Here is a 25,179-nt window from a genome sequence, read left to right as displayed (position 1 = left end):
CCCTTTCCCATCATTTTTAGGACTATCAGGATGAAACTAACCTCACTTGGAAGACACATCTACTACTGCTAGCCCACCAGGTTTCATAACATTTGGGTCATCCCCTGATTTTTAGGAATTTTTCTTTTCTTTTTAGAGCACAGAGAGAAATATAACAGAGAGAATTTGTTTGCAAAGGAATGAAATTATAGATAGATAGATACCTAGGTAGTAGTTTTCTGAGAATGAGGGTTTTCTTTATTTTGCTGGGATTATTATTAATTATTATTATTAATATATTTTAGAAGTATTTTCTGAAGGGGAGGAGGGGAGACAATGGGTTCTAGCCTAGTTTCTCCACAGATTGAAGCCCAACTAAGTGTTGGAGTTATTATTCGTACTACTGGCAAGTGGCAACAGTCAGCCAATACTAGTACAGTAGAGTTTCACTTATCCAAGCTAAACGGGCCAGCAGAAGCTTGGATAAGCGAATATCTTGGATAATAAGGAGGGATTAAGGAAAAGCCTATTAAACATCAAATTAGGTTATGATTTTACAAATTAAACACCATGCTATGCAACAACTTTGACAGAAAAAGTAGTTCAATGAGCAGTAATGTTATGTTGTAATTACTGTATTTACAAATTTAGCACCAAAATATCACGATATATTGAAAACATTGACTACAAAAATGGCTTGGATAATCCAGAAGCTTGGATAAGCGAGGCTTGGATAAGTGAGACTCTACTGTAGTTATTATTATATTTTACTAGAAAATTCAGAAGGCAGAGATGAGCAGCACAAAGAGATATATAAAGAGAGAACTAGTTTGCAGAGGAAGATGGTAAGTAACTAGGTGGTAGTTTTCTGAAAATGAGGGTTTTCTTTGTGTTTTTATTATTACTATTATTGTTATCTTTTAGAAGTATTTTCTGATTGAGGGGAAGGGAGCAAAAAAGAAGCTAAAGAGTGACTCAAGGGTCTCAGAGCCACCCAAATATTTCAAAAGAAAGGCGCACCACAAAAGCAAAGAGAAAGAGATGCTCTTTCTTTCTCCCAAACCCACAAACACCAAGAAGCTAAGCCAAGCCAAAAAAATCAAGCTGAGAGCTAGCGGCGGCAAGGCAAGGAAATCAGACTGAAGCAAGTCACAGCGGTCTTCTACTCCCATTGGTCCAACAGGCAGGGGTCAGAGGAAAACCCAGTGCAAGGAGGAGAATGCAGCAGCAGCCTCTTTGTGTGCTGCGTACTCCTGAAAAGGGGAGGAGGAGCCGTGATCAGCTGCCACGTGTTCCCATTACAGGCGGGAAACCATGCCAACTGGGCCCTTGCCGTTACGGCATCCGATCAAGCCAAAGAAGCCAGAATGGCCAAAGGAAAACGGCTAAACTGGATCTGTGCACAAGCCTATTATACGGTAGTGTGCCATATAAGGGACACCATTTTACTACACCATTGTATATAATGGGATTTCAGCATTTGCAGATTTTGGAATCCAGGGGGAATTATGGAACCATGGCAAGTGCATATTACTATTTTAGATAGTGCTACATGCATCCGATAGTATCAGGATCCCCTATAAAAATTGTATCTACTAACACCTTTAAGAGCCTATTTAAACATTGAGCAAATTGCGGCATATCGCTTTATACCACACGTAAGGAACATTTTTGAATGTTTCATGTTGCTGCTTTAAAAAAAGAACTCTTCTTGAATTTGATTTACACAATAGGGGAACAATTAATATAATTTTCTCCATTGTATACTGTTTTCTTATAAGGAAGGAACCACACACTATACATTTTGCTGGACAAAATGGCATTTTCTCATTCATTCTAGACTGGCCACTGAATCTTCCATCAGCATTGATGGCACAGTAGTTTTCTGAAAATGAGGGTTTTCTTTGTGTTTTTATTATTACTACTATTGTTATTTTCTAGAAGTATTTTCTGAAGGAGGAAAGGGGAGGAAAAAAGAAGCTAAAGAGTGACTCATGGGTCTCAGACCCACCCAAATATTTCAAAAGAAAGGCGTACCACAAAAGCAAAAAGAAAGAGATGCTCTTTCATTCTCCTATTATTATTATTATTATTATTATTATTATTATTATTATTATTATTATTACAATATTTATATCCCGCCCTTCTCACCCAACAGGGGACTCAGGGTGGCTTACAAAAAACACATATATAAAAATTATACAGTGCAATATAAATCAGTTAAAAACATTATTATTAACTTACATCAGTATTCCTAAAACACATTATAAAATACAGATAGGCATGTTCAGTTCAGAAGACTGGGTCTGTTGATTGAGTTCCAGCATACATAATAATAAAGGCTGCCAATTGTTATTCGAAAGTATCTGCTATATTGGTAATAACAAGCTTGTGTACCTTCCTGGGAGACAAATTCACACTCCACCTAGCTTGATTCGGAGTTTGAAAGACTACTGTCAGAAATTGTACCATTTTACCCACCATTTGCCCTCAACAGAAAGCTCCATAACAAGGGGTGCGGGTGTGATATTTAAACTGGAGTGCAGAATGGCTATTTCCTGTCTGAAACATTTATATTCCCCGATACCTCATCTGCTAAGGGATATGATATTTCAAACAACAAGCCTGCCAGGTTTCACTCTTTTAGTGCTATTTTTAAAACATGTCTCTTCCCTGGGGCTGAGGGAGAGCTTTGCTGTTGTGTTCCCAAGGAAGTCTTTAAAATCTTGCTCATCATAATTTTTTTTTTTGAAACTCTGCTTGCTGAAATCAGCCAACTGCAGCCTAAGCCACACAGGATGCAAGAGCCTCCCGAGAGCCACCTTCTCTATATGGTGCCATTAAGAGAGGGGTAGTTTACAGTCATACTAAAAGCATGTCAGAGACAGGCTAAATTATTTCGCTCTGCAGCGCAAAGCATATAAAATTACTCGATATACCTTTCCCATGGCTTAGAACATTCCCAGAATTCCTCCACACATTGGTGTCTTCCCATCTCAGAATATAAAAAAAGCATGAACCGTAGGACAGGCATGTCCAAAGTCCGGCACAGGGGCCAATTGTGGCCCATGTTCAGATTTCAACCAGCCCTCTCTATCCAGGACTCCCTCTCTTGTTTCTTTCCTTCCTCCCTCCTTTGACTTCCTTCCTTTTTTTTGTTTGTTCCTTCCTTCCTTCTTGAGGATCACGGCCCTGGAAAAGGCAGGCTCCTCAAGACAAGAGAAATAGAGATGGTGGCCTCTTGTGTCCTTCATTCCAACTAAGCATCACCTTCTCCTCGGGTAGCTCTGGCCTTGGACATCCTGCCCCAATGACCCCCTCCCTCCCTCCCTCCCTCCCTCCCTCCCTCTTTTCTCCCACAACCTTTTCTTTATTTCTTTGCCAAGGAAGACTTCTCAATTGCCCTGCTTGCCCCAGGCATTTGCTGCTGCCACTGCATGGCCGGAAAGAGCAGGTTTCCCTCCCTCTTTTCTCCAACCTGCCTTCATCCCACATTGCCGCCCCGCATTTTCCATAAAGGCTGTGTGGTTCCTCCCTTGGGAAAAAAGGAAGAGAGCCAGGCAGCAACTATAACTCTTCTCTGCCACAATCTAAGCCTTCCTGATAGGTGGCCATGGAGCCTCTGTTGAAAAACCTCCATCGAAGGCAACTCCACCAGACTCTAGGGCAATGATGGGCAACCTTTTGCACTTGATGTGTCAAAATTCACTAAAAAACCTAGCATGACTTGGGTGGTGTATCACTTCGAGAAAAAACCATAATTTCGCAATATGTATAGTTTAAATAACAAAAATATATAATTGTAATATATAACTGTATTCAATAAATCAAAAACTATTTACTACCATTATTTCCATGTACAACAATCTATGGTACCTCTTGCCGTTTCCATGCTGATTTCTCTCTATTCTAGTTTCAATGTAGTCATGAATAATGAATAATATAATAATAATAGTAATAATATGATAATATACTACAATAATAATAGAATATATATATATATATTGCATAATTCCCATGGAGTAAGCAACAAAACCACTGGACCAAATCACACCAAATTTGGCCACAAAAGACATAGTCATCCAATCAATCTGCATGCAGCAGCGTGTCAGCAAAAATGGCTAGGCGTGTCAGTGCTGACACGCGTGTCATAGGTTGGCCATCACTGCTCTAGGGTAGCATATGCCACTGTCTGAAATGACTTGAAGGCACACTACAACAACAATCCTAATTAACATGACTCTCTCATCAGCTGAAAACAGGTCCATACTTCCCATTGAAAGACTGGTATATTTATATTGGTTAAATATGTTCTTCGTTTTATAGATTGTATTGTTCTTTCATGGTTTTTTTGCACTACAAATAAGGCATATGCAGTATGCCTAGGAATGCATTCATGTTTTTTTCATGTTTTCTGCTGCCCTGGAGACTAGGACGTGGAACAATGGCTTCAAACTACAGGAAAGGAGATTCCACCTGAATATCAGGAAGAACTTCCTCACTGTGAGAGCTGTTCGGCAGTGGAACTCTCTCCCCCAGACTGTGGTGGAGGCTCCTTCTTTGGAGGCTTTTAAGAGAAGGGTGGATGGCCATCTGTCGGGGGTGCTTTGAATGTGATTTCCTGCTTCTTGGCAGGGGGTTGGACTGGATGGTCCATTAGGTCCCTTCCAACTCTATTATTCTACCCTGTTTCCCCTAAAATAAGACATCCCCAGAAAATAAGACCTAGTAGAGGTTTTGCTGAATTGCTAAATATAAGGCCTTCCCCGAAAATAAGACCTAGCAAAGTTTTTGTTTGGAAGTAGGCCCAACGAACAGAACACCAGAGCATGCAGGATCGGTAAATGTACGTACCATAGTGTTGTACATGGAAATAATTGTAATAACAAGAAATTCTTGATAAGATTCACAGTTTGTCTGGTTATGCTGGTTTGTGATGACAACTACTGTACAGTATATAATAAATGTTCATTTTTTGTTTAACAATAAATGTGAATTCTTCTTCATAGAAAACTAAGACATCCCCTGAAAATAAGACCTAACGCAAAAATTAATATAAGACACTGTCTTATTTTCGGGGAAACACAGTATGATTCTATGAGTCTATAGTCTGGGCCTCCAACAGGCAGAAGGACCATGAACTGGCTCCCATCTTTAAAAAATTTTGGACACCCCTGTTGTAGATTGAATGCAATTTTACATCCCTTCAATTGCTATGGCTCAGTGCCAAGGAACCATGGGAGTTGTAGTATTACAAGGTCTTTAGTTTAAAAAGTGCTGGTACCTCACCAAACTCCAACTCCTGGGACTCCATAGCATTGAGGAATCGCAGTGAAAGTGGTGTCAAACTGCATTCATTCGGCAGTGAAAATGCACCCTAAGAAAATGAATCTGCATGTACATGGATTTCCGTATTGATACTGCAATAACAGTAAAACATGTCAAAGATTTTTGCCATTTTATATAAGGAGCACTATTTTTATTACACCATTATATTTGAACATCCACAGATTTCAGGATCTGCGAGGGGTCCTGGAATCAAACCCCGGCAGATACAAAGAGTCCACTGTAAAACACTATAGTTTAACACCCTTTCCAGACACATCAAATGTACTTCCTGACTCTGACCAGGTTTTAATAATTCAAAATTAATTAAAATTATGTTGTTGGTTGTTTTGGTTTTTTTTAAAGGAGGAAGCCTCCACCAAACTCCAAGGCATAGAGTTCCACCTTTTATGGTCAGGAAGTTCTTCCTAATGTTCAGGTGGAATCTGCTTTTCTGTAATTTGAACCCATGGCTCCATTGAGTCCTAGTCTCCAGGGCAGCAGAAAACAAGCCTGCTCCCTCTCCCTTATGAGACTCTTTCATATATTTATACATGGTTATCATGTCTTTTCTCAACATTATCTTCTGCAGACTAAACATGCCCAGTTCTTTAAGATGCTCCTCATAAGGGCATGGTCTTTAGACCTTTGATCATTTTAGTTGCCCTCCTCTGGACACCTTCCAGCTTGTCAATATCTCTTTTGAACTGTGGTGCCCAGAACTGGACACAGTATTCCAGGTGAGTTCTGACCAAAGCAGAATAGAGGGGCACCATGACTTCCCTTGATCTAGACACTATACTTTTTCTGATGCAGTCCAAAATCTCATTGGCTGTTTTAGCTGCTGAATCACATTGTTGACTCATGTCTCCCAATGTCACAGATTTCCCTGGACTTCCTGTCAGTGAGCTCTTTCTTCACTGCCATGGCAGTAGGATTGCTGCTCACCCTCTGGCTTCCTTGTGGCTCCGGGACAATGTGTGCATGTGCCTTCAAGTTGCCCGTCAATTTATGGCAGGCCCATGTATTTCATAGGGTTTTTCTTAGGCAAGGAATACCCAGAGGTAGTTCTGCCAGTTTTTCCCTCTGGAAAATAGCCTACGGCACCTGCTCAATTCAAATAAGAAAGGACCTCATTTGGATACTCCTGCCTCGCCGTTGAGGCTTTCTCATTTTTCTCTGCCACCTGGAACATCAGGAGGACAGAAACTGAGAGGAGATCAGTTCTGTAGGTAAGGCTATGTGTTTAGTCACTATCAGCAGCTTTTGTATAGCAAATTGCATGTAGACTCCATCCTGTCAGAGGACTGCAGATGTGACTACTTTGCTTCTGGCAACTAGAAGGCTTACTGTCAGACTGGAATGCTCGTTTCTTCCATGCCCACCACCATCACAAGTCAAGGTTTATAGAACTCAAAAGCCAGCCGAGTTATTTTAAGACCTGAGACAGAAAAATCCACCAACTCTTCTCTTCATTCCTGACAGTTAAATGCACTGAATTAACCAGCCATTTGCTGCCCTGTCTTGACAACCTGAGTCTGCTTCCCAAAGTGGCCACCTTCCTAGGACTAATGGCTCTGAAGAGACTCCATGCCTTAGGCCTGCATAATGTACAGACGGTGAGAGCAGTGAACCTTTGCCTCATCCCACCAAGGACTTGCTCCACTATTAAACAGAATGGTAATCTCGGGAAGTAAATTGATGGAGGAAAGAGTTACATATGCCTCCTAAGCTTGCCTTCTGACTTTAGGTGGGAGGAAACATAGGCCCCTCCTATACTGCCATATGATCCAGATTATCAAAGCAGATAATCCACATTATTTGTCGGGCATGCTTTGAATGTGATTTTCCTGCTTCTTGGCATGGAGTTGGACTGGATGGCCCATCTGGTCTCATCCAACTACAGTAGAGTCTCACTTATCCAACACTCGCTTATCCAACGTTCTGGATTATCCAACACAATTTTGTAGTCAATGTTTTCAATACATCATGTTATTTTGGTGCTAAATTCGTAAATACAGTAATTACTACATAGCATTACTGCATATTGAACTACTTTTTCTGTCAAATTTGTTGTATAGCATGATGTTTTGGTGCTTATTTTATAAAATCATAACCTAATTTAATGTTTAATAGGCTTTTCCTTAATCTCTCCTTATTATCCAACATATTCGCTTATCCAACATTCTGCCGGTCCGTTTATGTTGGATAAGTGAGACTCTACTGTATATGATTCTATGATTCTGTATGAGTCTACACTGCCATATAATTCAGTTCAAAGTAGATAATGTGGATTTTATGGAACAGGCACCATCTTGATGTTTGTATCATTGGCTTTGGCCAACTTTGCCACCACCCGCCATAAAGCGTAGTCATCACTCCTGATCCACAGATTCTATATCCAAAGATTCAACTATCCACAAGGATTTAATACCAAAAAATAAATCCAAAAAGCAACACTTGATTTTGACATTTTATATAAGGGAAACCATTTTACCATGCCTATGTGTGTGTGTGTGTGCATGTATATGTATATATGTATGTGTATGTCTGTGTGTATATATGTGTGTGTGTGTGTGTGTGTGTGTGTGTGTGTGTGTGTGTGTGTGTAATGGGACTTGAGTATCCATGGATTTTGGTATCGATAGGCGATCCAGGAATCAAACCCCGGTAGACACCAAAGACTTTCTGCTGGTGTTCAGTACAGTACTCGGGACCTTATCACATTAGGAAATGCTCCATTTCCCAGACTGTTTGAGAATGATTGTGAATGGGTCCCACGACATGACGGACATGACGTTTTCCCTATCCTGTCAATATTCTGTCAGAATCCAGCTGCAAAACGCCACAGAAATTATTTGCAGATGGAATTCTAATTGTGTTTTTCAAAATACTACGGATGTTTCCATTGCTGGAGCACTTCTTTTGTGTGTGATAGGAACATCTGTATGCATCCCATCAGCAACAATACTATTTAAAAGGCCATAGAGAGATCTAGGGGGTGTTTTGAATGGATTGAGAGGAGCCAGCCTTCCGAGGTGTGATGAGCCAAAGCGCAGTATTTTCAAATTATAAGAATCATAATAAACAGGTGTGATGAGGAAAGTATGCATCCTGTTTCAATACAGTATGCATCCAGTCCTAAAAAAAAATATGAGGTGCATACTAATATAAATGGGTTATATCCCAATATGGTCTGTTCCTCAGTGAGTATGGACTTTGAAAGCATGCAAACCAGAATCTAAAGTCTCAAATCCACCAATTTGGAACCTACAGTAGACTGGCATTGTGTACAAAGCCAGTCACTGCGTCATGAAACTTGAAAGAGGAGACTCAAGAGGATTAAGTCTTTGGGAAAAACTATATTGCAGACCATTGCCTCATGGGTTTTAATACCAATACTGGTACTCCAGTTGTACTTGTGAAGCTAAAAATGAACCAATTGCCTAGAGAAATAACACATCTTCTAACACCCTGATCCTATTATGTGGGAATAATCCCAGTAGGGATCCACGGGACCTGCTACTGTCAATGTTATTAGGATCAGAGTAAACAGAGGTTAGTTGTTAAGTATTAACCATGAAAAATTAAAAGGCTTTTTAGAAACTTTTTAACAAAGTTCCTTCAATCGTATTGGAACAAGGGGAAGGATTTCAGTGGTCCAGCCAATATCACAAAGCAAGCAATGCAAATGAAATGTAATTAAAATGATTGGTTCTAAAAGATTTTAATTAGTCCATATTTTAAGCATGTGTGAGTGTATGTGCATCATCAGGTTTCCACACTCAGAGACACCTTGGAATACTTCCCAACAGTTGGCTGTATTTATTCGCAAAGCTTAGCCATTCCCCACCCCTGAGAAAATGATGGAAAAGCATACATTATTTTCTGCACATTACATCAGTCCGTGGAGACAGAGATTTTACAGTTTAGATGTTTTTTTAAAAAAGAAGCAAAGCATCTCACATCTGCATTTACTCTTCTCTTTCCAGAGAGAAAAAAAAGACTACAGTTTTAAAATGCTGTTTTCTCAACACTGCATTTTGATGGGCGACTCAACAAATGCGAGCTCAAAGATTTGCTAAATCTGTTCCCTTGGGGATTGAAAGAGGTCCTCACACTATAATAATAAAAAAATAATTCAAGAGAATGCAGAACAACTAAAGTTTCTCCGTTTTCATTCCAGGAAGACACAAGGCTTCTCTGAAAAAAAATATATAAAAATACAGACTTCAGATTGCTTGCTTGCCTCTTCAGGGGTGTATGGAAAAGTTTAAACACAGAGCTGGAGAATATGGCTGGCAGACTACCTTTTCTCCATACTTTTTTTTAAAAAAAAGAGAAATAAGAAATGTAAGGAACCAGATGGGCAGAATTATGTCCAACAGTTACAAGCAAACTGGAAAAAAGCATGTTTGATGTATCTTCTTACATGTTGGTGAGAAAATGGCTCATAAAGAGAAAGCAAATCAGAGTAACACCCCACAATATACAATTTTAAGAAGGATTATACTGGTTCATATACTGGTTCATAGATGCTTTTCTGAAAACTTGTAGGAACAATGGATTAGGCCCCCTTCTACGCTACCCTATATCACAGGATCTGATCTTAGATTATCTGCTTTAAACTGGATTATATGGAACCATGGTGGTGCAATGGGTTAAACCCTTGTGCTGGCTGAACTGCTGACCTGATGTTTGGGTTGCTGACCTGAAGGTTGCCAGTTCAAATCCATGAGATGGGCTGAGCTCCCATCTGTCAGCTCTAGCCTGTGGGGACATGAGATCAGTCTCCCAGCAGGATGGTAACACATACAGACATCCCCCGGGCAATGTCTCTGTAGACGGCCAATTCTCTCACACCAGAAGCGACTTGCAGTATGTTCTCAAGTCACTTCTGACACAGTAAAAAAACTGGATTATATGAGTCTCCATTGCCAGATAACCTGGGATAAGAAAATAATCTGGGATCAGATCCTGGGATATAAGGACAGTGTGCAAAAGGGCCTAAGTGAGCATTCAGCTGTATAAGCAAAGTTGGTTCAAGAGTGTATGAATACATAATGTGAGAATACAGAAGTATGTTTTGTTCTTAATTTGACCATCCTATTGAGTGCAAACTAAGATTTACTACTTTCAAAACCAATTTAGTGAAAGTTACACAAATCACACATGGCTCTTTTTCTGCAAATTATTGCATTGCTGTTCCAAACTAAACATCATCATGCACCAACCCACCATAGTTTGGTTTTTCTTCTGTGAAAGTATCTCTTAGTCAATTGAAGTTTGAGTGAATGTGGTGCTATTTCTTTACCTAGTTTGGTCCTATACTTTGTGACATGCTTGATAGTGTTGAGTATCCCTGTATTATTTGTCTGCATTTTCTTCTCCTTTATAGTTTGTTGTTGTGCACCTTGAAGTCGGTTTTGCCTTATATTAACCCTAAGATGAACCTATTATGGGTTTTTCCGAGACACAGGCCCCTTCCACAAAGCTGAATAAAATTCCACATTATCTGCTTTGAACTGGGATATATGGCAGTGTGGACTCAGATATTCCAGTTCAAAGCAGATATTGTGGGTTATTCTGCCTTGATATTCTGGGTTATATGGCCGTGTGGAAGGGGCCTAAGAGTGTGTGACTTGGCCAAGGTCACTCAGTGCGTTTTCATGGCTGAGGCTGGATCTACACTGCCCTGTATCCCAGGATATGATCCCAGCCAGGCTTTGTGTAGCAAAAGTGTCCAGTCCCCTTTCAAATGTGAACAGGAGAATTACACATTATTTTAGAAGATTTGCCAACTATTATAAGAGCTTATATTTTGTTAATCTATTGATTATGGTAAAACCATACCGCTGAATGGCAATATAAACATACTATATATCTCTTACTATCAGTGACCCAAACTCTTAGACAGCCAAAAGTGATACATCACAAAGAAATCAGTAGTCCTAGGGAAATCCCAAAGTTTGCAGAAGGAGAACAAATATTTGGGAAGGTCAAGTGAACAATGAAAAATTGAATGGCAGGGAGAATGGAGGAGACCCAAACAGGAGCTCTCTACACTGCCCTATATTCCAGGATCTGATCCCAGATTATCTGCTTTAAACTGTATTACATGAGTCTCCACTGCCAGATCATCTAGAATAAGAAGATAATCTGGGATCAGATCCTGGGATACAGGAGCAGTGTGGAAGGGTCCTCAGTTCAGCCTCATTCAGCTATAGCGCTGCAGACGTGAAAGAAGAAAAGTCATGACACTTTCATTTTTACAACTGACAGCTTTACTCCAATGTTAGTATGTACAGGATGGACAGGAAAGAAAACTGTATTTTCTCTCCATAGAAAAGCACTAACGTATGGGTTCTCAGAGGAAAAAAACACAGCAAGTGAAGTTTGTCCAAATGTTCTCCACAGCAGAAATAACATTTTTTCAGTGTTGCTATCTTTGACCCAAAAAGGTTTTTTTATTACATTGTAATAACATATTTCACATAGGGGTACTGGGCTAATAGTTCTAGAGGTGCAGTCCTACAGATATTGATGCACTGCATATCCCACCACTAGATAAGGCTATTGGGAATTGCCATCCAATAACATGTAGAGGGATACACTGTGACCATCCCATTTCTCTCTCACACATACACATACACACACACACACACACACACACAACCTATATTCTTTGGGTCCAACCTATCTTCGTGTGTTATATGTGCACCCTGAAATACCTTGTAAGCTGCTCCGAGTCCCTTTGGGGAGATGGTGTCGGAATATAAATAAAGTTGTTTATTATTATTATTATTATTATTATTATTATTATTATTATTACTATTATTACTATTATTATTATTACTATTATTATTATTATTATTATTATTATTATTATTATTATTCACACAAAGAGTTTACTGATCATGGTATGTTGGAGCTCCCATATTGATTGCTAAGGCTACCTAGGCAGATTATAGCCAAGCAAAGCTGTTCCAAGAGCCCAAAGACTGTAGTTTAGCCTCTAATCTAAATAATGTCAGCCATTCTCCAAAATTAATTAAGCATAGCTACTTGGGCTGGATCTATACTGTCCAGTATCCTGGGATCTGATTCCAGATTATCTGCTTTGAACTGGATTATATGAGTCTCCGCTGCCAGATAATCTGGAATGAGAAGATAATCTGGGATCAGATTCTGGGGTATACAGCAGTGTAGATCCAGCCTAGATTGTCATTCTCCAACTTGGTACCTCCACTTCAAAGGTCTTAAAGTACTACCGTCAACCACATCAGCTAATATGGTAAAGTTGCAGTACACCATTTCTGGGGAGCCTGAAAGAAGAGGAATGCACATTGTACTATAGTGCTTATATATGTACATGGGCCCCTGGTGCCACAGTGTGTTAAAACGCTGAGCTGCTGAACTTGCGGACCAAAAGGTCCCAGGTTCAAATCCCAGGGAGCGGAATAAGCGCCCACTGTTAGTCCCAGCTCCTGCCAACCTAGCAGTTCGAAAACATGCAAATGTGAGTAGATCAATAGGTACCACTCCGGCGGGAAGGTAATGGCGCTCCATGCAGTCATGCCGTCCACATGACCTTGGAGGTATCTATGGACAACGGCTCTTCAGCTTAGAAATGGAGATGAGCACCAACCCCCAGAGTCGGTCACGACTGGACTTAACGTCAGGGAAACCTTTACCTTTACTATGTACATGTGCATGCATGCATGCATCCACACACATTAATTATCCCAAGTCTGTGAGTCATATGCCTTTTACTTCTCCAATATTGCCAGTAAGCCAGTAACTGTAGCTTTTGACCATTCCCTTTCTGGCCTTTCCATTCATCTTCCTTTCCTGCATGCCTGCTAGAGTCCTGATCAGTTCCATTATGTTGATGAAAGGGACAGATGACAGGGCCAGGGAGTAAAGGAATCTGCAGTCAAACATATTGCCTCTTGTTATACTGGAAGGCAAAATACTCTATGAATGCTTTCTGGCTTTACGTATTTCCAGACATGATAGATGAAGACGCATCAGATTAAATGACTGAGCTGCTGAACTTGCTGATTGTAAGTCAGCAGTTCAAATCCAGGAAGCGGGGTGAGCTCCCACTGTTAGCCCCAGCTTCTGCCAACCTAGCAGTTCAAAAACATGCAAATATGAGTAGACCAATATATACTGCTACAGCAGGAACTTAACGGCACTCCATGCAGTCATGCCGGCCACATGACCTTGGAGGTGTCTATAGACAATGCCAGCTCTTTGGTTTAGAAATGGAGATGAGCACCAACCCCCAGAGTCAGACACGACTAGACTTAATGACAGGGGGAAACCTTTACCTTAGACATGATGGAGTTCACATGTGCCCCACTATCAGCATGTGCTCTACTGTCCATTAGGCCCCTTTTACACTGCTATATACAATTCAGATTATCTGTTTTGAACTGGATTTGATAATCTGGATTATATGGCAGTGTAGAAGGACCCTAAGGAACTTCCAGTCCAACAAATGTATATTACAGTGGGGTAACTTGTTGAAGGTATGGAGTCGCCTGAAGGATGGCATGTTTACCTGGCTAACACTCTGAACTTGAAAATGATGGTCCCATCTACACTGCCATATAAAATCCAGATTATCTGATTTGAACTAGATTATATGGCAGTGTGGACTCATATAATCCAGTTCAAAACAGATGATGTAGATTATCTGGTTTGGTAATCTAGATTTTATGGCAGTGGAAAAAGGACTCTAGCTATAGATTTCTCTTCACATTATTCTGAAAATTTTCAGTGCCATGCACTGAAATCACTAAATCCTCTTGATTGCAATATGTTAAGAACAATGTAAAGCAAATGACATTGCCTTCAATGTGTGCTTCGGTATCCATTTGCCTCACATCTAAGGGCCCTTCCACACAGCCATATAACCCAGAATATCAAGGCAGAACATCCCACAATATCTGCTTTGATTTGGGTTATTTAATGTAAGCTGCCCCGAGTCCCTTCGGGGAGATGGGATACAAGAATAAATTATTATTATTATTATTTGAATCCACACTGCCATATATTCCAATTCAAAGCAAAATATGTGGGTTTTTATTCAGCTATGTGGAAGGGGCCTAAGGGACATGCATAGGGTGTAATGTACCACCTGGGATTAAACCCCATTGAACTCAGCAAATCTTCCTTGAGAATAGACACAGATGGAATTGCCAAGTTTATTCTCATAGGCACCTCTGAGCTTCTGCCTGAGTAAGTATACATACAAATTTGACTAATACAGAATGAAAAGCAGGAGCCAAAACCATTTCAAAAATCTAAATGCACAGTCTACCTACTGTAGAGCAGGTTTTATGTGCTTATAATAAATATGGACAAAGCAACAATCACTTTTAAACACCACAAAGGTTTGCCAGCTTGTGAATCAGACCCACCCAACCAGATGTCCCTCTATAACAAAAGTTGAACTATTGCAATGAGTCAGTAATAATATTTATCTTGGTGCCCCGAAAAGCTTCCATTGAGGATTCCTGCTGATCAAACTATTGCAAAAGGTGAAAGAACAGGCCACTGCAGTTGGCAACTCTAGATATGTAAAAATGTCTTCAAAACCAGAATCATTGCCTCTATATTATACACTACAACTGCATTCCAAAACCTTGAGGGATGCGGGGAGAGAAATTCCTCATTTGCCAAGCAACCAGCTGATAAACTACTAAACACAGACCAGGGGCTAATAAATTACAACAGGAGCATTGTCAGGGGTGATATACCCAAAGGGTGAACAGACTGGGGTTTGTGGGCTCTTTCCTATTTTTCCTACAACCCTGAAGTTCATCAGCCAAGCCCAACACTGGAGAAGACAAATGTACATTTGCAGAACAAAGACTTGTTCCTTGCTTTAATATTTGTTATCATGAAAACGATTGTTGCCAGGTTTATGGTATGTTAAACATGTAAAATAGAATAAAAGAAAGGCATGTGCATTTCCACATGCATCTTCTTATAGGGCTGCCAGTCTTTCCTGGCTAAATTAAGAGAGGCCAAAAAAATTAATTGTCATTGGAAATGAGCCTGGATCTACGAGGGTTGAATGAAAAGTAATGCCTCCACCTTCGTAACTCCTCAACAGATGGCAGTTCTAGTATGTGGCAGATACTGGCTTATTCAGTAGACTCTCCTCTACAATTACATTTGGCGGGAAGCCTTACCAAAGGAGAAAGGAATCACCTTCATTCTTGTAACACGAGAGGAGTTTCTGGCAAATTTCAAGTCTGTGCGCTTTCATTTCAGGCCTCAACATCCTGGGTACCCATCGTGCACATATCTTCCGATAGCCAAGCAAAGCAATAATATGACCCACACGTTCTTGTGAAATGCCGATTATGCTTGAAATTTCTCTCTGAGTGATACAACGATCATCTTGAATCAATCTGTCAACCTTTTGCTTGTGAAATTCGGTGGTTGCTGTCACAGGACATCCAACTCTTTGTTTGTCATGCAAGTTAAATGTTCCTATCTCAACATCTTTATCACCCAATGACATACAGTACTCACATCAACACAATCACCATAAACAGCTTGCATTCTCTGATGAATCTCCTTTGGGGTGACACCTTCTGCTGTCAAGAATTCAATGGCTGCACGTTGCTTAAGTCGCACGTTGCTTAAGACCGCCTGTCTGCGCAGGGTTCAATACTTTGCACTTTAACAACACAACCGTTCAATGCTAAGGCTTCCTGCCAAATGGACCTGTAGAGGAGAGTCTACTGAACAGGACAGTACCTGCCGCATACCAGGACTGCCATCTGTTGAGAAGTTACGAAAGTGGAGGCATTACTTTTCATTCAACACTCGTATGCTGCTTTATATTCCAGGCCCCTTCCACACAGCTGAATAAAATCCCACATCTTCTGCTTTGAACTGGGTTATTTGGCAGTGTGGACTCAGATAACCCAGTTCAAAGCAGATATTGTGGGATTTTCTGCCTCGACATTCTTGGTTATAGGGCTGTATGGAAGGACCCATAGATAAATTGATATTCTTCACCACTGTGTTGGAGAGAGGACCGACTGAGGCTCCTTCTACTCTGCCATATAATCCAGATGATCAAAGCAGATAATTCAATGTGAACTGGATTATATAAATCTACACTGCTGGATAATCTGAGATAAGCAGATAATTTGGATTTTATATGGCAGTGTAAAGGTAAAGGTTTCCCCTGACGTTAAGTCCAGTCATGTCTGACTCTGGGGGTTGGTGCTCATCTCCATTTCTAAGCCGAAGAGCCGGCATTGTCCGTAGACACCTCCAAGGTCATGTGGCTGGCATGACTGCATGGAGTGCCGTTACCTTCCCGCCAGAGCGGTACCTATTAATCTACTCGCATGTTTTCAAACTGCTAGGTTGGCAGGAGCTGGAGCTAACAGCGGGCGCTCACTCCGCTCCCAGGATTTGAACCTGGGACCTTTCGGTCTGCAAGTTCAGCAGCTTCGGTGTGTAGTGTAGAAGGGGCCAAAGTCTTTCTTCCAGGCAAAAAGCATGTGGGTGGAGGCAGAGAGTCTTCACATAGCAGCCCAACTTATGAAAAGCCAGCCAAATCCAGTTCATTTCTATTCATGATCTGAGCAAAGAGGAGAGAGCTGTCCTGTTCTAATATATCATCTTTTACTTCACTGTCTGTCACAATCAAGGCTAAGGCAGCCACTCTCCGACAACTCTTAAGTTTAAACAGAGAAGAACAACCAAGTCTCCTCTCTCCATAAAAGGGGCCTCTCCCTTCAGAAGCCACCAGAGGTCACTGCGACATTTGTTTGAAAAGTCTAATAGGTTGGGAATTACTTTTTATTAAATGCAAAAGCATTTTTTTTACTGGTAGAAAAATGTTGTGCAACCTATTTTAGCCACAGCACTGGAAAGGAGAAAGTGTGGGGAGAACTGAGAGCAGCAGACACATAAATTCTCTTCAATGAGGTCTTTTCAAAAACCAAACCCAATCAACTTTTGTCTCCCCCTTTTTGCTTCTCTTGAGCCTCATTGAATGCTCTCCCCTCACTTAAATTCCACCTAATTCATCAAGTAAAGCAATGCAATAGATCTTTTGCATGAAATATCTGTCTCGGAATAAAAGGATTCGGGGCACTTTGCTAAATGAAAGCGTTTTGTGCCTTCGATCTGAATAAATAACTTGACACTGCGAACCTATTCAGAAAGAGCCAAATTCAGTGAGAACCCATCCATGAGTATACACAGGACTGTAGCCTGAAGGCCCAGAATCACTTGCACAATGTCTTGATAATAAGGTAAATAACCCACCTATGTTGGCCCGAAATGCAAAGAAAAGAGAGGATTTATAAAAACAATCCTGAATAAACCCACTGCTCTCCCCCATTCCCAAGTGATACAAAGGCCAGGCAATGACCTGGGCATGAGTCCATTTGAACTGAATTCAGAATGAACACGCAGGACGATGGCCTGAAAGGCAACCCATGTTTGTTTTCTTGGGAATACGCCCCCTAAACATGGAATTTACCTCTAAGTAAACACATAAAGCATTAGGTGGCAAAGATGCCTTTTGGTTTACAGCGTGCCTCCTGTCAGCAGAGATAATACAAAGCAGAAAGTGGAACCGAAAACCATTTTGAAATCAAATGTTCATCCCAGCCACTTAATGCTTGAAAACTACAGAGGCAGAACATGCAAACTGTGTGTGTGTGAAGCCAAGTATGCTGTAATTGATCTGAGGGAACAAAATGCATTTGCCTGGAAGTTTTTTCTGCATCTTCTTCCTGACATATTAATTTTCAGTTGCAATTGCGAGACCGCCAAAGTGCCAAAGCATTGCAAAATAATAATTTATTTATTTATTTATTTTTCAAACTTATATGCCGCCACTCCCCTAGGGCTCGGAGCAGCTTACAAGAACCGGCTAAAATCAACAATTTAAAGAACATCTTAAAAACATCTTTAAAAAACATATTAAAAACATCCTAATGCTGCATGGATAGCTGAACTCCGTGCCCCCGGATGTTGCTATCAGATTTTCTCACTAGCAAATACAGCTCCTGCTACTCAGTCATATAATTTAGATTGTCAAAGGAGATAATCCACATTGTTTGATCTGAACCAGATTATATGTGTCTACACTGCCCTATAATCCAGTTCAAAGCAGATAATCTATATTTTATATGGCAGTGTAGAAGGGGACTCAATCTACCAAGTGCACCTTCATTCAGTCTATAGGTTAAAAGGTAAAGGTTTTCCCCTGACGTTAAGTCCAGTCGTGACCGACTCTGGGGGTTGGTGCTCATCTCCATTTCTAAGCTGAAGAGCTGACGTTGTCCGTAGACACCTCCAAGGTCATGTGGCCGGCATGACTGCCTGGAGCTCCGTTATCTTCCCGTTGAAGTGGTATCTATTGATCTACTCATATTTGCATGTTTTCGAACTGCTAGGTTGGCAGAAGCTGGGGCAAACAGCAGGAGCTCACTCCGCTCCCCGGATTCGAACCTGCAACCTTTCGGTCAACAAGTTCAGCAGCTCAGCTCTTTAACATGCTGCGCCATCAGGGGCTCTATTCAGTCTCATGACAAATAAACATATACTTGAGTATAAACTGACCCGAGTATAAACTGAGACACCTAATTTTACCACAAAAAACTGGGAAAATGTATTGACTCGAGTATAAGACGAAGGTCGGAAATGCAGCAGCTACTGGTAAATTTCAAAAATAAAAACAGATACCAATAAAATTACATTATTTGAGGCATCAGTAGGTTAAATATTTTTGAAAATTTACATAAAACTGTAATTTAAGATAATAATAAAAAGACGTTATTAAGATAAGACTGTCCAACTCTCATTACCTATATACTTGAGTATAAACTGACCCAAATATAAGCCAACTAGGACCCTCACTCGAGTATAAACTGATGAGGCTTTTTCATCCCTAAAAAGGGGCTGAAAAACTTGTCTTATATTTGAGTATATACGGTAATTCAAACAACACTTTATAATATGCATCCTCAACTCTTCACTCAACCACATTTAGGCATGTAATTCTAATATTTTAAATTCTGATTTAATTCCCACTCCCCATGAAGTTCACTGGAGAGCTACACTGCCCTATATCCCAGTATCAGATCACAGATTATTTTATTTGAACTGGATTATATAAATCTACACTGACAGATAATCTGGCATAAAAGGATTATCTGGGATCAGATCCTGGGATATAAGACAGTGTAGTTCCAGCCTCCCTTACTGGGAACTGAGTCCCATTATCTTTGAGGGTGGGGGAAGATTACAAACCCTTCGCCCAAGCTCATCTTTTCTGCCTCATTGCCTGTTGCTAGGCATTGTCCCCACTCCCACCCCCCTTCCACAACTAGGCTGGGTTTTCAGAAAGCGCTCAACACATTTCTTCATCTGGGAGCTCTTCCTAGCCATCTTCTCACATCTTCCTAAACCCCAATGCTCTTTGAAAAGGTTCAGGGAGGGAGGGAAAGGATGGCCAAGCTTAGGGCCAAGCAGCTAAGAAGTTAAAAGGTTGCTTACAAGTAAATTATAAAAAGGGAGCTGAAGTAGTGGGTGCTCAGAGGGTTTTCATGATGGGATTCAGAATGGGTTTGTTTTCTTTGAAGCTAAGAGAATGCGGCTGGATCCACACTGCCCTATATCCCAGGATCTGATCCCCGATTCTCTGCTTATCCCAGATAATCCATATAATACAGTTCAAAGCAGATAATCTGGGATCAGATTCTGGGATATAGGACAGTGTAGATTCAGCCTAAAATCCCAACTTTAAATTGTTCTTACATCCGCATTACACTAAGGGTGATAATCAAACTCAAGCAAAAATCCTGCATAATTTTTACTTGGGAGTAATCACTATTGAGCAGGGTATAATTTAGTCTGGATCTACACTGCCATGTAATGCATTATGTGCCATTAGTCAGTGTAGAACTCATACAATGCAGTTCACTGCATTTTAGGGCAGTGTGGGATCGGATAATCCAGCTCAAAGCATATATTCTTGATTATCTGCCTTGATATTCTGGGTTATATGGCTGTGTGGAAGGGCACAAAGTCGTCACTGCAATATAATCCAGTTCAAAGCAGATAATGTGGATTTTATACAGCTGTGTAGAAGGGGGCTAGGTGAGCATTCAGCTGTTTAACCAAAGTTGGCTGAAGTGTATATGAATACATAATGTCAGGATACAGCAATCTATTTTATTGTTAATTTATGCATCCAGTGTAGTGCATTATTTGTCATATTTATATTTTACTGAGGGCCCTTCCACACAGCCATATAACCCAGAATATCAAGGCAGATATCCACAATCTCTGCTTTGAACTGGGGCCCCTTCCACACAGCTGGATAAAATCCCACATTATATGCTTTGAACTGGAATATATGGCAGTGTGGACTCAGGACCCTTCCACACAGCCCTATATCCAGAATATCAAAGGCAGAAAATCCCACAATATCTGCTTCAAATTGAGTTATCTGAGTCCACACTGCCATATATTCCAGTTAAAAGCAGAACATGTGGGTTTTATATGGTAGTGTACAAGGGGCCTTAATTCTCCCATCATCAAAGTTGGTAAAACAAGCACCATCTTGATGTTTGTATCATTGGCTTTGGCTAACTATGCCACAACCAGCCATAAGTGTAGTCATCACTCCTGATCCACAGATTCTATATCCAAGGATTCAACTAGCCACAAGTATGTATTACCCAAAATAAATCCACAAAGCAAGGGTCGATTTAGACATTTTATATAAGGGACACCATTTTACCATGCCTATCTATCTATCTATCTATCTATCTATCTATCTATCTATCTATCTATCTATCTATCTATTTATCTAGCCAACCTACCTATATACAGGGTATTTGAAAAAGAACTTCCTATTCACCATTTAAATTAAATGGTGAATAGGGAGTTCTTTTTCAAACACTCTGTATATGTGGACTTGAGTATCCATGGATTTTGGTATCCATAGGGGATCCTGGAATCAAACTCGGAAGACACCAAAGACTTTCTACAGGTGGTTGGTACAGTACTTGGGACCTTATCACATTAGGAAATGCTCCATTACTGAGACTGTTTTATTTTATTCCGCTGTGCAGAAGGGGCCTCAGGTAACCCAGTTCAAAGTAGATATTGTGGGATTTTCTGCTTTATTATTCTGGGGGTCCTTCCACACAGCCATATAACCTAGAATATCAAGGCAGATAATGATTGGTATGTGGCATATGAGCAGGCAGATAATGATTGGTATGTGGCATATGTTTTGTATGGGAAAAAATTGGAATTACTGGGTCAAATATATCCAGAACAGGTTTAACATAAGAGGCACCAAATGGTGTATTGGCCAGTAATATTATTACTGAGTTGGAATTATTATTATAATTACTATTGTGTTAGCACCATACTTTTTTTAACAGACAACATTAAAACTGTTTTTTTTGCTGGATCATTTGTATCTAAAACTAAACTCTGCTTGCTTTCAATGACATTTTGCTCTCTCTGGGCCCTTCCACACAGCCACATAACCCAAAATAACAAGGCAGAAAATCCCACAATATCTACTTTGATCTAGGTCAGTGATTCCCAAAGTGGGCGCTACCGCCCCCTGGTGGGCACTGCAGCGATCCAGGGGAGCGGTGATGGCACCTATTAGGAAACAGGGGCAGGGCCAGGGGAGGGGCGGGGCCTCTTCCCAAGAGCGAGAGACAGGGCTGAGAATCTATATCTCTCCTGAGGCTCTTGTTGGGACACAGAGGGCGGAGCTAGGGAACGAGGTGGGGCCTCCTTCCAAGAGCCTGAGACAGGGCTGAGCCTCGATACCTCTCCTGAGAGGCCTTTTAGGGCTAAAGTGTGGGGCTAGGGGTGGGGTGGGGGCTCTTCCCAAGAGCGCGAGACAGGGCTGAGCCTCCGTATACCTCCCCTGAAGTGGTTGTTAGAACACAGGGGTGGGATATAGAGGTTCAGCCCCGTCAGGCACTTGGGAAAAGGCCCCGCCCTCTCTAGCCCCACCTCCTGTGTCCTGGCAGGTGCCACAAGACAGGGATAGAAGCTCAGCCCTGCTTCAGAGTTCGTAACTCCGCCCATCCCAATCCTGGCCGCCCATTTGTGGCCCCGCCCTCTTGAGCAGGGGCCACACCCACCCCTCTAAGCCACGCCCCCCTTTCCAGGGGGCGCTGAGTCACACTTTTTCTGGAAAGGGGGCCCGCAGGCCAAATAAGTTTGGGAACCACTGATCTAGGTTATCTGGGTCCACACTGCCATATATTCCAGGTCAAAGCAGATCATGTAGGATTTTATTCAGCTGTGTGGAAAGGGCCTATGAAAACTTGAGCTAAGGTTTAGCACTTTTCAACCTACCCTTCACCATGCCTCCAAATGTGGAAGGGCCCAAAGTCTACACTGCTATTGAATCCAGTTCAACACAGTTAATCTGAATAGGGCAGTGTAGCTAGAACTGAGTATGCTTATGGTCACTGTTCATCACACAATGAAATAAAACACACACACCCAATACACATTGTTTATGTAGAGTTACAAAACAAAACATCCATCCTTCCACATTCAAATTACTATTGCGCAGCCCCTAAGGCCCGTGGGCCAGATGCGGCCCTCTAAGGTCATTTACCTGGCCCCTGTCCTAAACTTTAGAACTAGGGTTGACCTAAGTCTCTTTGATCTTTGGAGGTCTCTTTGCTTACCTATGGCCTTATGAGACCATCTAGATGGTGTTTGGGGGTCTCTTTGCTTACCTATGGTCCTATGAGAGCATCTAGATGGCCTTTGAGGTCCCTTTCCTTATCTATGGCCTTCTGATGGCCTGATGAGATCATCTAGATGGCCTTTGAGGGCCTCTTTCCTTACTTATGGTCTTATGAGACCATCTAGATGGTCTTTGGAGGTTTCTTTGCTTACCTATGGTCCTATGAGATCGTCTAGATGGCCTTTGAGGGTCCCTTTCCTTATCTATGGCCTTCTGATGGCCTGATGAGATCATCTAGACAGCCTTTGAGGGCCTTTTTCTTTACTTATGGTCTTATGAGACCATCTAGATGCTCTTTAAAGGCCTCTTTGCTTACCTATCGTCCTATGAGACCGTCTAGATGGCCTTTGAGGGTCCCTTTCCTTATCTATGGCCTTCTGATGGCCTGATGAGATCATCTAGACGGCCTTTGAGGGCCTTTTTCTTTACTTATGGTCTTATGAGACCATCTAGATGCTCTTTAAAGGCCTCTTTGCTTACCTATCGTCCTATGAGACCGTCTAGATGGCCTTTGAGGGTCCCTTTCCTTATCTATGGCCTTCTGATGGCCTGATGAGATGATCTAGATGGCCTTTGATGACCTCTTTCCTTACTTATGGTCTTATGAGACCATCTAGATGCTCTTTAAAGGCCTCTTTGCTTACCTATGGTCCTAAGAGACCGTCTAGATGGCCTTTGAGGGTCCCTTTCCTTATCTATGGCCTTCTGATGGCCTGATGAGATCATCTAGATGGCCTTTGAGGGCCTCTTTCCTTACTTATGGTCTTATGAGACCATCTAGATGGTCTTTGGAGGTTTCTTTGCTTACCTATGGTCCTAAGAGACCGTCTAGATGGCCTTTGAGGGTCCCTTTCCTTATCTATGGCCTTCTGATGGCCTGATGAGATCATCTAGATGGCCTTTGAGGGCCTCTTTCCTTACTTATGGTCTGATGAGACCATCTAGATGGTCTTTGGAGGTTTCTTTGCTTACCTATGGTCCTAAGAGACCGTCTAGATGGCCTTTGAGGGTCCCTTTCCTTATCTATGGCCTTCTGATGGCCTGATGAGATCATCTAGATGGCCTTTGAGGGCCTCTTTCCTTACTTATGGTCTTATGAGACCATCTAGATGGTCTTTGGAGGTTTCTTTGCTTACCTATGGTCCTAAGAGACCGTCTAGATGGCCTTTGAGGGTCCCTTTCCTTATCTATGGCCTTCTGATGGCCTGATGAGATCATCTAGATGGCCTTTGAGGGCCTCTTTCCTTACTTATGGTCTGATGAGACCATCTAGATAGTCTTTGGAGGTTTCTTTGCTTACCTATGGTCCTAAGAGACCGTCTAGATGGCCTTTGAGGGTCCCTTTCCTTATCTATGGCCTTCTGATGGCCTGATGAGATCATCTAGATGGCCTTTGTGGGCCTCTTTCCTTACTTATGGTCTGATGAGACCATCTAGATGGTCTTTGGAGGTTTCTTTGCTTACCTATGGTCCTAAGAGACCGTCTAGATGGCCTTTGAGGGTCCCTTTCCTTATCTATGGCCTTCTGATGGCCTGATGAGATCATCTAGATGGCTTTTGAAGGCCTCTTTCCTTACTTATGGTCTGATGAGACCATCTAGATGGTCTTTGGAGGTCTCTTTGCTTACCTATGGTCTTATGAGATCGTCTAGATCAGGGGTCCCCAAACTGTGGCCCTCCAAGATCATTTACCAGGCCCCTGTCCTAAACTTTAGACTTAGGGTTGACCTAAGTCTGACATGACTTGAAGGCACACAACAACAATCCTAATTTCGGACTATTTCATCGTATTCCGGGCCCCCAAAAGTCTGAGGGACTTAAAAAGTTTGAGGACCCCTGCCCTACTGCCACATCCATTACAAGAAAGACCTTCAATCAATTGAAAGAAGCCCGGGGTGTGGTTGAGATTCGGGTTCTTGGGAATTAGGCCATGAAAAACCCTGCAAGGATCTGGACCTCAAAGGCAAACAAACCCCATCTGAACCCATCTGGCGAAGAGAACGCTTAGGTCGGAAAGGACTGAAAGGGAAAGGACAACAACAACAACGGCGTCGCCGGAGCCCAGAAGAGTCGGAGGA

The 25,179-nt window shown here is 41.5% G+C and overlaps 1 protein-coding gene across 5 annotated transcripts in view; it reads right to left on the bottom strand.

The window, feature by feature from the left end:
* lhx9 (LIM homeobox 9) overlaps nt 1-25,179 on the bottom strand; it is a 75,885-nt gene that overhangs the window by 14,442 nt on the left and 36,264 nt on the right. The window lies entirely within an intron of this gene.

The sequence above is a fragment of the Anolis carolinensis genome, chromosome 4 (assembly GCF_035594765.1).
Source record: "Anolis carolinensis isolate JA03-04 chromosome 4, rAnoCar3.1.pri, whole genome shotgun sequence".
NCBI classification, from domain to species: Eukaryota; Metazoa; Chordata; class Lepidosauria; order Squamata; family Dactyloidae; genus Anolis; species Anolis carolinensis.
Note: the sequence above shows the minus strand (reverse complement) of the source record. Positions and strands in the feature narration are given on the sequence as shown.